At 36.9% G+C, this 19,856-nt stretch overlaps 1 long non-coding RNA gene across 1 annotated transcript; it reads right to left on the bottom strand.

Annotated features, from left to right (window-relative positions):
- Positions 1 to 493: 493 nt before the first annotated feature.
- LOC116793492 lies at positions 494 to 8,217 on the bottom strand. Its single transcript, XR_004359505.1, has 3 exons — positions 8,137 to 8,217; positions 1,728 to 1,830; positions 494 to 669 (listed from the first exon to the last, which is right to left on the bottom strand). It is a non-coding gene; the product is annotated as an uncharacterized LOC116793492 (long non-coding RNA).
- Positions 8,218 to 19,856: the final 11,639 nt, after the last annotated feature.

Raw genomic sequence — 19,856 nt, 5'->3', positions numbered from 1 at the left:
AAATAGGATATCTGTGAGAGCTGATGTCACCTGAGCAATGGACTGAGGTAGTGGGTGGGGAGAGGTGAGACTATGCAAGGGGAAAGAGAAGTTGGAATGGGTGAGTGTAACAGAGCCAATATATAGAGATGGGAAGCAGATGATACCAGGAGAGGCACAAGTGATCTGTGACCCAGGTTACACTCCCAGGAGCTGGGACAGATGTATACCCAAATATCTGTATTTCTTGCCAGAATTTTGAGACTAAAACAAACTAAAGAGGTAGTCCATTGAGAAGATTTTTTTACTCATATCATATTTTGATTAATATAATCTTCAATATTTCACTTGTAGATTTTTTTCATTAAAAGTAAGAACATTTATACATCAACAAATATGGACTAATAAGGAACATTTAAATTGCTCAGTCAAGATTTTCAAGATTTAGGAAGCTCTAAAAAAAAAAAACCACCTGAGTTTGTCCATCCCATTTTAATTTGATCGCAGTGTTCATATATATGTGTGCAAACAGTAATTTTTGCCAGAGTCACAATTTATACAGAGAAGCATCAACTGTTTTATTTCTCCTTTTATCTCTCCTCTCTGAGTTCTTCTGTGGAACAACAAGAATTCTTTCAAGTGTTGTTTTGGCATTCAGTCTATATTTCTCTTTCCTCTGTAGTCTCCCTGCTGTAAGAAAATAACTATAAGCAGACTGAAATCTTTGACAAAGATTTTGCTCTAAGCAAATGTGACCTTATAGTTCTATGGCTCCACTGGCTTCTATATTTCCAAAAATAAATAATGGGCAGGATGTTTATACAACAATTCTATCCATGAAATGGATCTACCTTTTCCTTAAGGTATTGTCTAACAGAAAAACTAATAAACGTATATTTGGTAAAAGAAAGCCAATGAATTTGAAGGATGCTCTAAACATTAACTCTTGACTAAAGTCCTACTTGAGTTGCAAAAGTTGATCTTTTTGTCAATGTCTAAAGAGATGACAAATTGAACAAAGATGTTGAAAGGTCAGTTAACTGTAGAGATTTTTTGAGTCATAAAGGTATTGTTCTTTATTGAATTAGACAACATTCTGATTTGGGGAAAACAGTGTCCTTTTCAGCCTAAAAGTGGCAGTAGAGGAGAAGCCTGAGAATTCTGAGGAACTATAGGATTTCATCCTCACTCTACTTCCTTAGTACTAACCTGCTTTTTTTCTCAAGGCTTTGAAAGAGGCAAAAATTGATGCTACACTAGTGTGCTCTTGTGTGTATAATTTATTGGGCAAAATTACCTCCCTTTAGGCAGGAAGGATGGTCACTATTATTTATTGTAATAAATAGAATAGGGTGAGCCTTCTGTCTCTCACATCTTCTCAAAACATTATGTCTGGTGCCTCGTTACTTGAAGCCCAAACCTCACTACATGAGTGCAGGCTGCTAGAAGACATACTCCCTGGGTCAGATTGTTAGAGAAGCTTTAATCCTTTAGAACAATTTTTCAATACTGTTTACACCAGGGACTTCCTTGTACAAATCCTCTTTACACAAGACAAGAATAACACAGGAAGAAACTATTTGTCTCTGATCTCTGCAAAGAAGGAGAGTAACTGTAAGTCCTCAGGGGGCTTTCTATCACTTAAACTAACCAGGAGGGGATTAATCAAAGATATCTTTGCTGCGTGATGTACAGCCAGTTTCAAAGGTGCAATCACATTGATCAGTGTACAACAGAACAACACTCACAGCATCTTATGTTTTAAGTTGTGATAGAGCAGAGACTGAAATGCCCAGTTTGTTTCATCAGTCCTTCTTTCCCATCAAAACAACAGCAGGGTACTGTGATGGCCTGGAATCCAAAGTATGCTGGTCAGGTGTTTGCATAGAATGCAGCCTTGCACTGGTGATTTTATGTGCTAATTCCTTGCAAGTAAATCTAATCTTCTTTCCCATTGCCTTTTAAAAGCTGTTTTGTATGGAAACAAGTTTCCTCCATTTATGGAATCTTGATTATCCCTGCATAACTCCATTTTACCAATGCCTAACTAGTATTATTTCTATCCTAACACACTGGCACACAATGAAAATACTGAAGTAATTCTATTGTCATCAATGAGCAAAACTATCAAACTCTCAGATACAAATCCTTTATACATTGTAAATAGAATAATAGATGGAGACCTTATTAATAAATTTGAAGAAATATTTCTGAGTGAAAATTTACAAATACTTTTTTCAGAAATCTCAATTACCCCCCCCTTTTACTAAAACATTTTTAGTTTTCTCTTTTTGTTGAAAATTATTAGCTTGTATTACATTTGAAGAAAATATATATGTTACAATAATGTTCCTCTCATGAAACACTTGTCCATTCTCATCAGTTACCTTGACATAAAATTTGACATAAAGCTTTTTCCAAAACTGGTTACAAATTTTTTAATGAAGAGTCTTGCTGTTAAAACTTCTAGGAAAAAAAAATGTTTTCAAAGTATTCTTGTATCTTCTAGGTAATGCACGTAGATTTTTTTGGCATCAGGGAAGGATTTTTGGGGAGACAAATAGTGTGACCTTAATCACAGGACAACCACATGCTAGTATCTACAAGATTTAGTTGGGTCTTATGGACAGACCAAGACTCTGATTTATATAATTAAGGAAAGGGACTTTTCCATAAGTTGTCTTGCAGCCTAGCCATGTCCCTTTGTCATTAGGCCATAGATAACTAGTCTATGCCTTTCTAATGCACAGAAAGTTTAGTTATTTATAGACAGAGAAACAGAGGAACGGAGAGTTCATATCCTTATTAAGTAGCCAGTTAGTTGCACTGTTGGTTCTATTCCATTTCTATTTACCGTTTGTTCAGTCTGTTTTTTTTTTCTCCTTGAAAAACTTCAAAATATTTTGGTTCTGTGCCAATATCGCACAAAACCAAATGTTAAGAACAGAAAATGATTCAGTTGAGTGGAGTTGCTTTTATATAGATAATGAAGCTATTTCTGAACTCTCAAAAGAAAGGAAAGGTGAAGCTGAGAACAGCATCCCAGAATTTTTCTATGCTTTTGCTAAAAATGACACTGTTTCTTCTTTCTGAGATATGTCCACTTCCTCTGCTGCTCACCTTGTAGAATGACGGAACAAACCTCAGTAGAACAACAACACTTCCATCTCAAGTTGCCAGATCCCTTTAGATGCCACTGCCCTCCTGTGCCCCAAATGATATTTATTGCCCAGGCAGCAAGGAAGACACAAGAGGAAGATCACAAGGGAGAAGGTAGTGTTTGTTATTTAGGGTCATCAGCAACCATATTTGATTCTCTTCGTAACAAGTCTGACATTTCTCAGTAGGCCACACCAGTTTTGGATTCTCATCCCATTTTCTTTATGTCCTGTCTCTTGCTACCCCTTAACTCCTTGGGAAACTCCTCCTTTAAGTTGCTTTTGTCTGTAATAATTGGAAGAAAATGACCAGTAGTGAAGAAAGGACAACTTATTTTTTTTGCCATTTAAGAAGTGCCCTCAACAAGAGGAGCTGATCTCTGCCCATCTCCCATTCTCTGCAGCTGCTGAGGCAAACACTGGAAAAGGAATAAAATCAACTGAGCTGTGTCCTGAATGGAAGAAAGGAGTTGTTCAACCCCAGCGGAGTTAAACCCCTCGGGAAATGTGGAGGACAACTGGAGGAAGTTTAAAAGGAACTACAAGCAATGGGCAGCTGCTAAAAGGGAAGACAGAAGGCAGCCTGGTTTCTGACAGTAGGTGGTTTTGAACTAGTTGATGTTTAAATGGTTTTCAGTAACTCAAACAGAGAGGCCAACTCTGAAAGTGAAGTAAAAAATTCAAGGAGTACTTCACACTTCACATAAAAATGAACCATGTGAACAATTGTTAGACAGCCTCAGATAAAAAGGTTTGCAAGAATTGTGGAAGAATTTGTACAATTTCAAGCTGTACAAAGCTATCGTTCAGTTTGGATTTAAGTCAGTCCTTAACATCTGACTAAACTATGAGACCATCCAGGGTAAAGCACTTGAAAAGAGGCTCCTAAAAGATTAAGAACTCACCATTGACAAAGTAATTTTTTCCAGGCCAAAGAAATTGTCTGCTAAAGCTCCTGAGCCATAGTGTTTGCACATATTCGAGGTGATGGAAGATCTGAAGCACTGCAAGGATGGATACTTAAGGCGTGAAGACATCTGGAGCAGTTCACAATTAAGAGCACAATGGTAGTTCGCTGGAGATGGAAAATCCCAGGAACCACTTTGGTAAATTATCTCAGCATGTAAGTTTTAAAGTGTCAACAAGGGAAACACAACTTAGACAAAAAAGATAATGGTAAACCCTTCCTACCAAAAATCAACAGTGGTACAAAGTGAGATAAATGTACTGTAAATTTAAATTAATATGGCAAATACATAGATTTAATTTCAGACAGAGCTGTGCAAGTCAATGCAATGAAAGCAACAGTCATAAAGTACCTGAAAGTTAATGGATGGAGTTCAGTTCTTAGTAGTGAATCAGACTACATTTTGGCAAATAATCAGAGTCTAAATGGAGTGCAGATGCTTGCTTTCTGTAAAAGGCTTTCTTAGTCTGTACAATCATATAAAATCAGTTTTTGAGAAACTCCCACTCTGTCTTACTCCTTCTGACTGTGAAGGGAACTTTAGATGGCTAGAACTTAACACAGGTCTTCCTTTTAAGTTTTGGAAGTGGAATCACATGGAATAAATCTGAGTAAAAAACAAGAATATTAAAAACAAAAATCAGAAAGGGTATGTTCATTTTCTACTTCACTATGGAGAAAAGAAAATCCAGGGCAGGTGAGAAACAGGCAGGATTCAGTCAGGTAGTGAATGAGATGGAAATCTAAAATCATTAAAGAAGACTACAACATGCACTCTGGCTGTAGGAAAACTCAAAAGAACTTCAGAAGTTATCCATATTTCTAAATTTGAATCTTTAAGTCAAAGTCAATGGACATATTTTTCTGAAGAGTGTAGAATAAGTAAAAGAACTGAAATGAAAAAAAACACATTGGTCACTAAAAGTGCTGGAGAGTTAAATTATGCAAAATTGGAATGCTCTTCACTCTCTGAAAGGACAGAAGTTTTTTGAGTTACAGTTAATACCAGATCATTGTTCTATGCTTCTCATTTCTGCTGCCTTCCATGATTAATGGGGCTGTATGTTGGTCAGAGAAATGTTAATTTATTTCTGTGCCTCAAGAATATCTAAAAGAGACTACAGACCTCTAATTTTACTGCTAGAAGTGACTCCCTGTGCCACCCACAAACACACAGGGATCACTTTTATACTTATTATGTTTTCTTAATTGAAGACAAAAAAGACAATTTTTTTTTTTTTAAAAATTCACACTCTATATCATTTGGCTAAAGCATGCTGAGTCAGTTGCAGAGCTGAAGTATCTACTTGCCTTCTCAAGAAAGAAAATGTTCATCTTTCTAAGCTGAAAAGCAAACTGAAATAATTGAAGACAACATTTTGCACAGAGAATAGATCTATTAACACAATAGATTGTGTATTGCTGGGACAAGATGTTTCAAGGTCATATTTTCAGTCTGAATTGCATTTTTATATTATGTAATACTTTTGAAAAAGATGACAAAGAAGTAATTCCAAAGGGATTAACAGGAAAATACGTGTCATATAAGGATTGCAAAATGTAAGGAAAGCACAGAAATGTTTTATCCTGATCTCAAGTGAATAGCAGCATTGAAGGTAACATTAAACCTCATTGTTTGGCAAAACACTTTTGATCAAATTAAACAAAAATACAAGTCTAGAAGAATAGAGGTGACTGGTCTCAGAATAAAACAACCAGACCTGCTTGCATTGCACAGGACAGAACACACAAACAAACCTTGTCTGTTCTCCCTTCCCCAGGACTGTCTTCCTAGAATTTAAACTTCTGTGTTCATGCATATCGATATTCCTCAACAGATATGATAATCTGGCATAGAAATGTCAGTGGGATTACAAACACGAGTCTAAGCAGTTTGCAAGGGTATGGGTTTAGACATTTCACCACTTGTCCTTTTTGACCGGAACTTCAGAAACTGATTACAGAACAGTGAGGAAATAACTTCAACTTTTTATTAAACAGCACATGGGTCACAGTCTGATCTGTCAATTTACAAAACAGCGGGAGGTAATTATGAGCTGTATCTAAAACTCCTAGGAAATTGTGAATCTTAAAGGAATGTATTCCCTCAGATTAATCTGTTTGTTTCCTTACTTCTTGTAATGGTGAGAATATCAGTAAAACCTTGGTCATGAATTAGTTTGATATATTTTTCTGGTTTTAGAACCCATTTCAGCTAGACCACAGAGAGGACCAATTGCTGTGGGGACTATAGGCAATAGGAAGAAGCTTTATTGTCTTTTGACAGCACTTGTTATGGTTTTCACCAAAATTTGTCAGAGATATTTTTTACTATCTAGCAGAAGAAAATCTATGTGTCAAAATATATGACCACACAGTCCAATTTATTAGGAAAAATCCCAAGTTATTAATACAATTCTCATGCATTTTAAGTAAAAATTCCTGGGCTGTCAAATGTTACAGATGACAAAAGCAGTCTTTGTCCTACTTGGTCAGTTCTCCGACTAATAAATGATGTGTGCCATATATACCCTATATATATATAGGACTCTAGAATAAGCTTTTTTATTTCAGCTGATTGAGTACAAATTCTGTCATAAAATATGACAGAAGATATATGTGTATACATAAGAAGCTGTATGTATATACATATATACATATGTATATAAGCTATATGTATATACATAAGCTATATGTTCTTGTGTGTTATATGCAGTTTTTATACTAAACAGATGCAAAAGAATAATAAATTCTATGCTCATGGCTGGAGGAAAAAAAGGTAGGAAAACTGCACCCCAAGACTGGAGAGTTATGCTTCAAAAATAGCCCTGGAGGTAGAGTATGGCCCTCAGGCTGAGAGCAGTAAATGACTGCACACTGGAGTCCAATCCCCAGCCTGCAAGCTGGATTTGAATTTGAGCTCTTGAGTTTGCAACTGTAAAACTAACTACTCTGCTAACAACCCACAGAGACCAGATGGACAAGTAATTAATTGCAAATCCTTTTATTTGTGCATTTTCAAGGTATGACTGGGGATACACATTTGCGCATGTGTACATGTACCCATCTAAATGTATACAAACAATAATGATTTTTATTAAAAGATGGGACCATTTCTGAAGTTTCATGGAGTCTTAATAAAAAGGCATCTCTCTCATGATTTCTTGTTGCCTTTTAGAGAGACCACATGGGGTATTAATGAGACAATAGAAGTGGCACACAAGGAACATGGGGTTTGTTTCACATGCTTCTGGGGTGACTTTGCACAACTCTCAGCAAGTTGTGCATTTGCAGGAGATAGGTAGGCAGGGGGGAACAGCAATGGCTTTCAGCACAGCTAGATCTGGATGTGGGCATCTGCTCAAAAATAGTGTGAAGGAGTAGCATGGATGCATGCCCTCAACCTTACTCCTAGGAAAAGAAGTCAATTAAAACACTTGTAAGATGCCAAAAACACCTCCAGGCACCAATGCTACTGCTTTGTGGGCCATGTCCTCTCTACACAATTGCTGAATTCAAACACGTGATCCTCAAACTAGTCTGTTATGGGGAATCACAGGGGGTGAATCATTCCCTGGAGTGATTTTTCTAGGCTAACTAAAGGAAAAATTCAGGAAGACTGGGCTCCTGAACTAAGACCTTTTAGTAGGTGTTATTGGGTAAGGTAAATATGGCCTTAAACTAATTTACTGAGGTAGAGAACTCATTCAGTTCTCATGCAGTCCTGCAATTTGCCCACTGGTTGAATTTTAAGAAATGTATCTGCCACTTTGTCCTCCTTATGTAAGCCTATAAAAAACACTGGAGTGAAAGAAGTAATTTATAATACAACTTTCTACTGGTTCTAGCGATTTTTGCAATGAAGAACTATACTGTAGACTGTGCAGCAAGCTGAATTGGTGTAATGGCATATGCATTGCAATGAATGCCAGGTGCTGTTTGGCACCTAAGGCTAAACTTAGTCTACAGTCTAAGCTGGAAAGGTTTTATATTGAGAAAAGAGAAAAAAGAAGGAAGGCAATAGGGGCTTACCTAATTTTACCCTTTCCCCTATCTGGCCAGTTGTGTCTTGGCAAAGTTGGATGGTGGGCCTTGGTAAAAGGAACCATTCCATATATCTGTCATAATGAAATGATTCCATAAAGACTGATTAGAGTGGAAAGAATAAAAAGTTTTTCTTAATACTCTGTTGCAACATGAGAACACTTCCCATGTCTTTGTTGCTCCAGAGAAACAAGCACACGTCTGTACCACTCAAATGTAGAGCTTTATGCAGCAGGCTAGGCTTAGCACATCCATATTGCTTGTACAACGCAGCTTCCCGAGAAAAAATGTCTTCTGACTCTTTTTGCTAAGAAGAGAACTTGCTTTGTGACATATACGCAGTGCAGATGACTTGGAGATCGGTGCCATGGAGTGAAAGAGGCGCTGAACCCATCTGACAGTAGAAATGCACACTGTGAAATCAGTGAGATTTTGTTACGTTTCTTTTTCCAAATATAAACTTCACAGATTTTAATTTTCAGAAGTGTTCATTCTTTTTTCATAGCTGCAATAGCAGCAGTATGAATCTGTGCATTCATTACCTACATACAGCAGCTTGACTTTTTTACAGTGACTCATTGGAGCCTCAGGTCACTGAGTGGGAAGGTTTCAAAGACCTGCTAAGGAAGCACAGTCCCTGTCAGGAATTTTTGATATAGATTATCTCTACCTTGTGCAGCTGAGCTACTGACAAAGTGATTTCACAGGAGATCTTTATATATATTTAAAAGGTGATTCACTCAGCCTTGGAGACAACAGATATTCAAGTCAGTCGACTGCAATACTGGAAAAATCACCCTATGGTACTAAATACTTTTTTTGTAACTGACAGAATCATTACTTTTTGTGTGCACTGTAGTTCCTTTGTGTCATATAAGCACTCATTATCCTATACTTGTTCAGGTTAAAAATCTCTGCTGGATGACACAGGGAAACTTGAGCAGCAGGGTAACAATTAACGGTCCTCAAAAGATTTTCAGGTTCCATCTGGGTAAATGCAGATGGATTTGAAAATGGTTCTGCTAAAATGTCTCTCTTGCTTCAACTCCACCTGTTTGGGTTTTTTTAAATCCCTCTCGTTTTTTTTTTCTTTAAGCCAAAATAATTTGATTTCAAAATCAGGTGGCAGATTTAACAATCTCAGATTTTAATTTCCTGAATTACCATCTTTTAAATTTCAGTCTAGTTTAATAGTTCACTTGCAGAACCCACGTCTTGATGTTTTATTTCTCTTTCATATCCAGATAAGTTCTGCATTGAAATCAATAAATGATCCAAACTGTCTCTTTCCCTTTTTTTTTTCTTTGAGGACATTAGTGACTTGGAGACAAAGATATTAAGGAATTTGCTGACTTAATGTTTTCACTGAAGAACTTTAATTCATGGTATATGAAATGCTACATGGTGATGTTTTGGTATCATAGAAGCTCTGGGTGTCATTAGGCATTGTTCTGGCTAAATGTAGCCCTGGTGTTGTGGGTATCCATTTTTAATGCTTGTTTTTTTCAAAATTGTATAGCTCATTTTTAGTAATCTTCTGGATGGACAGCAAAGATACAACTCACGAGCTGTTAGGCTCAGGTCTTCTACAGTTAACCTGAAAACAATGTCATGTCTTTGGGCTACCACTTCCCTGATGTATTTAGTCAGAAATCATGGGCATAGACATTTTAAAATTTCCATCTTTGGAGTTCAGCCTCTTATCCCGAAATTCTAGGTCTGGGGCAGGCTGGAACTTTGGTCTACCAGGTTTTTTTTTCATTACAAATTTAGGCAGAGGTGAGAAGGTGTTGCTTGAAATTGAAGTGAAACTGAACATCAACTTTGCAAAATCATTGTATAATGTATTGACCCTTTCTTCATACCATTTATTCAAATAAATAATATAAATCTTAACTTAAAGACCACTACTTCAGCTAATCCAATGATGAAAAAACAATACAAATTACCTTCAAATGGGTTATCATTATATTTAGTAAGAAAACACTTTTTGTTATACAGATATTTTTGTCTAGGAAGATGGATATTCTACACTGGTATAAGACCCTTATAGTCAGCATGAAAAGCTAATGGGAAGCAGTTTTCCATAGTAGAATTTATACTGGCATAACTATTAAAAATTTCTTAACTTTTTTTTACAAAAACTTTCCAAGATAGCTTTGACAGGATAAGTCATGTTCCTCCAAGTAGATGTCTTTATTCGTTAAGGCTTATTTTATTTCCATACAAAACTGACCCCTAACAGTTGGATGGTATGATGCTCTATTTGCCAGAGCATATCAATACGTGCATGGTCTGTACCTGACAAACTTTTTAAGAGGTAGAGGACACTGCAATGGGAGCAGTGTCTTCAGTAATAAAAGTGGGAATAGTGTGATAAAAGGTGCTTGTTCCACCTACAGTTGTACAGACTTGCTCACCTTCCATCTCCATTCCTACTACTCCAATGCCACACAGCAGTGTCATTACAAGGCACTGCAAGACTGCAAGGGACTCAGGATAGTAGCATGTCTGAGTACCCTGCTTCTTGTTCCACCAAGAGTCAAGGTTAAAAGTGTGGTCATTGTCAAGTTTAAAAAAAGAAATCTGTTGATAGTGCTCAACAGATTCAAGAATACCAGTTCAAGAGTTGCATTTCTCTTAAATGTCATGGGAACAATCCCAAAGAACTCTGCTTGTTGAGAGGCCATTAATTGGATTCCTGTTTCTAATATTACCTGAGAAACTGAGAGATTCATAAACAATTTGCATGTGACATAGTTTTTTCCTCTGAGCAAGTGTTATGATCTTTTTCATTTATCTCTGTTGCCTTTGGAGAGAAGGCCAACACCAGATGTCATGGTTAAGCCAAAATAATCACCAGGTTATGAGGAGTGTTGGTGTCACTGATGAAGTTAAGGAACAGTGGAGATGCTGTACATCTTAATCACCTTTGTTTAGAGCCTCTCAGAATAACCTCTTCAGTCTCTTTGGCATATATGAGCTATAGTAGAATGTAAATAGTGTTAAAATAGAATTTTTAGTAATAAATGAGCATGCCAGTTGCACAAATGACATATAAATTCTGTTGCCACTTCTTTCATACCTAAAAGCAAGTGTTGGCTGTTTCTGTCATTGCTAAGGAGCTTATTTCCTTTTGGTTGTAGTTTTAGTTCTAGGGTGCACATAGAGCCTTTTCTTTTGAGAGTGATATAATCTTCAGTTTAGTATTACTATGTTGGATGTACTGGCAGAGATATGTCACCTCCACACCCTGGCAAAGTAAAACTTACCTCAACCTGTCTGAAGATTGTCTGTAGTGTGTTCCTCAGCTGCAGCTTCATTCTCAGCCTTAAGACACTAACTTGCTGAAGTTGATAAAAAATGAAAGAGCTCAATTTTTGGACAGCTCACTGAGCTTATTGAGGTGGTTCACATGCACCTACTAGAAGGTGCCTCTACATCTCTCTGCCCAAAGCTATAGCTCCCTAAACAAGGACAGTAAAATAAATCTGTGGCTCTGCACAGAACAAAAGTCACAGTCTGTAGCAACAGGAGATCCATTTTATTCAACAGTTAAATCTAATTCAGCTAGAAGATGAGCTGACAAAAGAGCTACAGGAGCAAAATTCCTCTTCTGCTTTCCAAAAGGTGCAACAACCTCTGAACAGCAGGGGACACCTAGGGCTGGAAAGACGATCCAGAAATTGAGACACAGTATGTTCAGAGATGTGTGTTACCATTTTTGTCTGCCTACAGTGATAAAACAACCTCCACCTTGAAAAGGTAAAAACTCAAACCCTTATTGCAGAGCTCTAAAATTATGACAGTGCTGAGGGCAATAAAAGAAAATAGATTTTCCTTGTGTTATTTTAAACACAGTGTATAAATTTGTATTAAATAACCTCTCCATCGTATCAATCCACTGACTATAGGCGGAGAAGAAATTTACCCATCTTACTAAGGATCATTTTGTCCAAGTCACATATGTAAATATTATGAAAGGAGTACAGTTGAATGCTCAAGATGTTATCCAGATTATCTCACTTCTGATTTGAACAGCAGATAACTCACCTAAATCTCACATCCAAACCCAAAAATAAAATACATGAGTTTACCTACTTTTTTCCTCATTTTCACTACTAAACTCAGTAATGAGGTAATGCAAATGGTCTCAAAATGGCAGAAATTTTCTTGTAAGGATGATAATAAAGACAAAGTGTTCATGAAAAACAGATTACTTGCTCTGGCTAAGCTTAATGCAAATATGCACATGCAAATACTTGTATGGGGATCTCATGCAGTTTAACAAGACCAAGTGCAAGGTGCTGCACCGGTGTCAGAGAAACCCATGGAATCAGTACAGACTGGTGGATGAACAGATTGAGAGCAGCCCTGACAAGAAGGACTTGGAGGTTCTGATGGATGAGACGCTGGACATGACCCAGCACTGTGCGCTCACAGACCAGAAAGCCAATCGTGTCCTGGGCTGCTGCAGCAGAAGTAGTGTGGGTAACAAGTCGAGGGAGGAGATTCTTTCCCTCTACCCTGCTCTGGAGACCCCACCTGGAGTGCTGCACCCAGCTCTGGGATCCCCAAAAAATGAAAGATGTAGACCTTGGAATAAGTCCAGGGGTGGGCCACTGAGATAACTAGAGGGATGGAGCACCTCTGGGTGAGTGGAACAGTTGGGAGAATTTGGCTTGTTCAGACCAGAGAAGAGAAGAATTAAAGGTGAAATAATTGTGTCCTTCCAGTACCTCAAGTGAGCTTCCAAGAAAGATGGAGAGGGACTTTTTACAAGAGCATGTAGTGATAGGATAAAGGGAAACGGCTTCAAACTGAAAAAGAGTAGGTTTAGACTAGGTCTTAGGAAGAAATTCTTCACTGTCGGGGTGGTGAGGTACTGGAACAGATTGCCCAGAGAAGTCACAGATTCTCCATTCCTGGAAGTGTTCAAGGCCAGGTTGGATGGGGCACTGAGCAACCTGGTTTAGCGGAAGGTGTTCCTGCACATGACAAGGGGGTTGGAACTGTATGATCTTTAAGGTCCCTTACAACCTAGGACATTCTTTGATTCTGTGATTCAATGACTCTATGATCTTATGATTCTACATGTGCTTGAAATAATAAACAGAAATCAAGCATTAGTGACTGAAACATAAATATTCAGACAGAACTAATGAGAGAGATGTTTTGATTATGCCATTGGTTAGTTATTAAGAAAATGATGAAACCATATTCTGTGTGCGTAGTGAGCCACTTATTTTAACAGATAAAGCAAGTGATGGGCTGACTTCCATCTTAAACCACTTTCAGTGAAATAAACTTCAATTTTCACTTGGGTAGGCAGAAGACATCCCATCTAAATACAACCCTGCATATTTTTCTTTTCCACTAAGATGCTATTGTTTTATTGGAAGAAAAATTATTTGACAAGTTTATATTTTAATTAATGTAATTATTTTTATTTGCTTTAGAATAAGAGGGACTGTGATGGTAAATTCACACTTTAAACAGTGAAAATCCATTTTACTCCTATGATGTGATAGCTATGATACATCAATGTTAACTGGTAGGTTCGCTGATCTTAACAACTAAGTCTCAAACTTTTTGGTTTTATATGATTTGTGATGATTTCTAATTTGGGTTTGCAGTTTTCTTGTCTGTTGATTTGCTTAGTTTGGGTTTGTTTTTTTTTTTTCCTTGGGGGGATGAATAATGAGATAACAGAGAACTAGTTTCATCACCATTCTAGCAGTTTGAAGGCTCATGGCAACTGTAGCTGAAATGGAATGTTGTAAGGAATGGTTCATGCTTTTCTGAAAAGCATTTTTATTTTGGATTGGACCTGCAATACAGTAATTCTTGGTTTAATGACATGGGTAATGCCCTGTGATGCTGTCAGGGAGAAATCCAGGGAGAGAAATCCTGACCCTCCTACCAAAAAGCCTGTTCCTGCCCTCTTTGAGAAGATTCATACTCCCTGACAGGCCACCCTTTCAGGGATGTCTCCTCCTGTCTCTAAAGCCCTACCAAGGTGAACTTTGGAGCATGGTTTCCCTCCCTTGAGGAACTGAATGTGTAAAGAAGTTACTTGCTGTTTCTTCAGTAGTTATTTGGGGTTGGCTTTAAGAACCCTTCATGATATCCAGAAGGTAGCCACAGAATCTCTCCCAAAAGATTATTTATTAAGAGAATTTGTTAAGAATTATTAAGAATTATTTTATTAAGAATTCCTCTCTTGAATTCTTCTGCACATTTTCATACTGGAGTCCTCTCAAATTTCTACTGACCTATTTTCAGCGTATGAATTACTTGCAAATCCCTTTGAAATTAATTATTTATCTTCAAGGACCTTGGGTTTGTCTGTTACCTGGTATTTTCTTTCAACTGGTATATTTTCACCAAAAAAAAAAAAAAAGCTTCATTTGCAATGACAGAAGCAGAGTTTTACAGAATTCACTGCATTGCCATGGGAACAAATGAGTTCCTTCTGAATCATCATGGCCAAACTAACTCAGATGAAATAGGAACAAGCCCTAACCTTTGCCCATTCTTCAAACATACGTCAAAATTGATACAGTCTGAATGTTCAAAAAATTGAGAAGGCCCCTGGGATACACAGGTGGATTTCTAAAACTATTTATATTATTGGAAAAGCAAAGAGGCACCTGCTGATTTATCTGTACCCTTTCACACTCAAATGCTTAAAAATATGTGACTTTCATGCTGCAAAGAATAATTAACAACTTACTGAAAAACCTGGGAAGAAAGGATATTCTTTTCGGAAATTATTTCAGATTCACTTTTATACTTCTTTCCTTTTAGGATTTTTCAATACAATTTTATGTTTTTAATAAAAAATCATATTTTTGTTCAATGTCACAAAAATGTCTTTTTCCTTATTATCCCCAGATCCATTAGAATGTGTCATATGTATAACTTTTTTTGTGCCTATTTTTATCACTTAGATTTTGGCAAAAGACAGAAAAATTTTGAGAAGTAACTTTGGAAGACTATTAAGAAAATGTGAGGAATCTACAAAATTATTTTATTTTATATATTATATGACTAAAAGATAAAAAATTGAAATAAAAATGCTCCAATTTTTGAAAATCAAAATTAGAAGATGATTTTTTTCCTTATTTTTCCTGACATTGTCTTTCAAGGTGAAAAATGTTAGTCTGTGGTGTTTTGCAGTGAAAAGTGTTATTTTATGACCAGATATATTTCACTAGGAGGATTTTGGTATGCCTTCATTTCAACTGATTTTTTACCTGATTTTATTGAACTTTGTACCTTGAAATGATCCATTCTCCATCACTCAGTAAAGTGAGTCTATAATCAAACCTACAGTAAATTACAGTATAAATTTCTACATTCACTAATACAGAGTTTGAAAGTGTTTACTTCAACACAGCTAATAGAAAATCTGAAGACTTCTGGCCTGTACAACTAGGTTTGGGGACTTGAAGGAATCTAGTTCCACAGTTAGAGTATGGGCTCAGATGAAGCAACGTTAGGTTCTGCTTCCATGCAATTGCTTCATGTATTCCCAAGGTAGTAGAAATTCAGTCTAGTTGCAATTAAAACATCTGAGTCTTTTTGTTGGCACTGTAATAAATTTTGCCTTTAAGCAAAGTGTTAGGAGACTAACTTTAATATTTCTATGCCCCATTTTAGTAGTGCACATACATTGAAATAAAGAAGTAAAATTCATTATAATTGACACACACTTGCAAAGGACTGGTAGGTCATAAAATTAAAAGAAACTTTAGAATTATAAATATTTCTTTAATAAGGATAGTTTTAAAAAAATCTTTAATAACTTCTTCTGAGAATTTATTAGAGAACCCTTTTCTGTATAAACTGTTATTTTACCTCCTATGATAGATATCTCAACCAAGTCAGAAGACAGTAGGAAACATTGAGCATAGGTGTGGTTTTGAAAAATGCTGGCAGTGCTCACAACTGGCACATCAGTTTAATGCTTAGAAACTGGTCAAAGTTCAGAAATTTGGCTTAAGTTATTTACTCAGAGTGTAGATCTTCAGCCCTCTGTTGAAGGAGTACACGACTAAGGGTACGGGGGAATAGGTGAGAGGTAAATTCAATATCCTGGGTTGGGGATCCCTGAATTTAATCCCCTAATTCCAGGAATATTTTTCTGTTTGACCAATGTAATTCATTAAAAAAAATCATTTTTCTCGGGGTGAAAACTAGTGATTCCCCCTTATAATGTAGGGCACAAGGGAAATTATGCAGAAGCTGGGCTCTATTGCCTGTACCTGTATCTGTATTTTGTGAGATGTCCAATCCTACGTGAATTTGTCAGGTATGTGTAGAAGATTCAAATCCTACTGAGAATTAACAGGGAAGTGTCCATCTTCAGAGATCCAGGGTCATGTGCAAGGAGCAAATTCACCTATTTCAGGACATACCTGGACATGCTCAAAAGGGAAGTGATTGGTGTAGAAGGAATTTCATGATCAAAAAAGGAGAGGTCTAGTGAGTTTAGGTGGTAGCCCAGGTCATCTTTCCTCCTTCCATCCTTCCTTCCTTGATCATCTTTGTGGCCCTTTGTTGGACTCTCTTCAATATATTTATGCCTCTCTCCCGGAACTGGACAGAGCACTCAAGGTGTGGCCTCACCAGTGCTGAGCACTTCTCTCAACCTGATGGCAATATTTTTTTTTATGTAGCCCAGGATATACTTATCCTTCTTTGTGGTGAGGGTACATGGCTTGGTGTCCACCAGGACCCTTAGGTCCTGGTACTTTTGTTTCTAATTGGAGTCAGCATCTTGGTTTGGAATTGCCAGATTCTGGAGTCTCTCTTTGTTTCTGTGTTGTTTTTTCTGTGGTATTTTGTACTTTGCTGTGTTCTACTTTGTCAGACTTCTCTCAGCCATGCTTCTCATTTGCATAATAAGCATGGTTAGTCAACCAAGCAACAGCTAGGTGTAAAAAAGGTCAGTTAAGAACATGGACCTGAACAAATCCAACACATATAAAACAGCTGGAGCAGCACCTTACACTATTGCAACTGTGGTATCCAAGTTAATCATGGTAATATCTACTAAAAGGAATTAGCACAGCTTTGCTAAACAAAGATTTTCTGTAAATACACCAGGAAGTAACTTCCATGAACTCTCAGCCATATACTACCATTAGACCTCAAACATATTGAATGTATCCATATCATGAATGCCTTTAGGGACTAGCAACAGGATCATTTATCTCTTCTGCTTCTCAGTATCTATACATTCACTCAGTGGTTCAAATGAAAGAGAGAACATCCTCCACTTCCTATTCTGTTTGACTGAACAAGCCATTTCTGAGGTAGTTTTTCTGTGCCAGGACCTGAATTGTATCAAATGTCCATGAAGAAAATGACAAGCCAAAACATTTAGATATTGATGCTTTTCTCAAAATAAATACGCTTGTCATTACCGTGTTCTCAGAGAATTGAAGCAACATTTAATACTTACCTCTTCTGGTACAGTAAGAAATGGTAGCCCATGGTCTATTAAAAGGAAATCTTGAAGGCCTATCTCCAGAAAGTATTGAACCCTTAACCAGGGATAGAATATTGTAAAGATTGCCTAGTAGGGTGCAGTGAGAGACAGCTTTTAATTTGGGGCTGATCAAGAGCATGGTCAGGTGGAGAAGAAAGAAAGTAAGCAGAAGAAATTAATGTAACTGAGTTCCCACCATACAGCTGATTTCTTCCCTTGGAGGGATTTTTTCCTCTTGCATCCTAAAAATATAATGGTAAATGAAGTCTCTTATGAAACAAAATATTCAGAAATAATTCAGCTTGGGTCAATATAAGATAAGGTTAATAAAACAGAAGTAGTTTGATTTTGACTTTTATTGTAGTTTGTTCTTTTTTTTATTTATAACAGAAAGCAAATGAATTAATTTTAAGTGAAATCCTGCAAAATTCAATGATTCAGCTCTTGTTATTTGAAATGGTTTATATTTTTCTCCGTATGCTGCTTTAATAATAGCATTCCTTTGGATTGCTTAGATCCCACTGAACAAGCAATTTAAAATTGCCCCTTCAGAAAATTATTGACCACATTCTCAATTAATGGACATATTTTCACCTGTGATCTCTGATATCTTTCAGCAATTAGCCATCTCAAGACCTCACAAAAAGAAATCTAAGTTCATGAAAAACCTCTCCATACTTTGAGACATATTTTGAGACTTGGTTTGTTCAGCCCAGAGAAAAGGAGACTGAGGGGAGATGTCTTCAATATCCTCATGATGAGAAGTGGAGGGGCAGGTACTCACGTGACCAGTGACAGGACTCAAGGAAATGGCATGAAGCTGAGTCAGGGGAAGTTTTGGGTTCAATATCAGGAAAAGATATTTTCATTCAGAGGGTGGTTGAGCACTTGAACAGGCTCTCCAGGGAAGTCACAGCACTAACCTGGCAGTGTTCAAGAAGCGTTTGGACAATGCTCTCGAGCACACGTCCTGCAAAGGGCCAAGAATTGGACTTGATGAATCTTATGGGTGCCTTCCAACTCAGCATATTCTATGATTCTATGATTCTAATATGTCAAGTTTTTTCTAGGTAGAACCTATTTTTCCAGCACAGTCAAAGAATTTCCAGTTCAAAAGGACCCAGGTGAGCAGACCAAAACAAACATTTATTTCTTTGTTCCTTGTTTAAAATAAGCCCTGACAGACCCAGCTGTTCCCTCCAAAGCTGTTTCAGCTGCAGGACAGCTGATAAAAATATAGGAAATTATTCAAAGAGATTGTTCCCCTTTCTTTATATTAGCATAATTTGACATTAGAAATTAGAAACTTAGTGTTTAGAAAATGAGAAAAGCAGAGAGTTTCGTGACACACTAATTTTCCTTGGTTGACATTGTTTCACTCACTCCCATCCTTCTATGCTTTTGCTGAAAAGTTGTTTTTTAGTGCTGTGCAATAGATTATATTGACTACTTCTAATTAATAGAAAGATATTCCAGAAACCTTGTCAATTGTCTGTATTGCAAAAATCTTAGTTCAGCTGTTGTCTAGAACAAGTCTTATTTTGGCTTAAGTACTCAAACCAAACAACTGTCATAATTGAAATCACTTCTCCCACGGGAGATATGCTTAAAGGAAAAGGAATATGGAGTGCTTCTGCATGACACAAAGCTCAAAGGTCAAATATAGTCCCTATTCAAAATTAAAGTAAACAAAATATCTTTCAAATTTAATGCTCTGGAAATGATCAAATATAAAAGCATATATTTTCACCAGTTTTCAAATAATTTTTAGACACACAAAAGTACTGACACTAGATATTAGGATTAAATCTCCCTACTCTCTTCTTTTCCCATACTCTCGTCTTTTCCTAGTTATCCTTTCTCATAATTTGCATGTTGATTTGCCTTTGACATTTCTCTTCAATTCTGCTATGGTTGTGATCTTCTGGCAGTATTTTCCTTCTCTCTACCCCTTCTCTGTTTGTGATGCCCATGTTTCAATTTTCCTTCCTGCATGTTGACTTCAGAGCCAATGTTGATGATCCACAGAGATTAAAAATCTCGTATTTCCTTTTCTGAGCTCTTTTGTTTTGATTTATTCATTCATCTTCACCATTCACTGAAAGACATGTTCACTTGATTTTCCTTTTACTGTACACTGTAGGGCGCTCAGATATGTTTACTATAAATAATTGCTGAAATACCACTACCTGTACCTGAAAAGCAGAAA

This window comes from Chiroxiphia lanceolata, chromosome 1 (genome assembly GCF_009829145.1).
Source record: "Chiroxiphia lanceolata isolate bChiLan1 chromosome 1, bChiLan1.pri, whole genome shotgun sequence".
Taxonomy (NCBI): Eukaryota; Metazoa; Chordata; class Aves; order Passeriformes; family Pipridae; genus Chiroxiphia; species Chiroxiphia lanceolata.
This window is presented reverse-complemented; position numbering and strand designations above follow the sequence as displayed.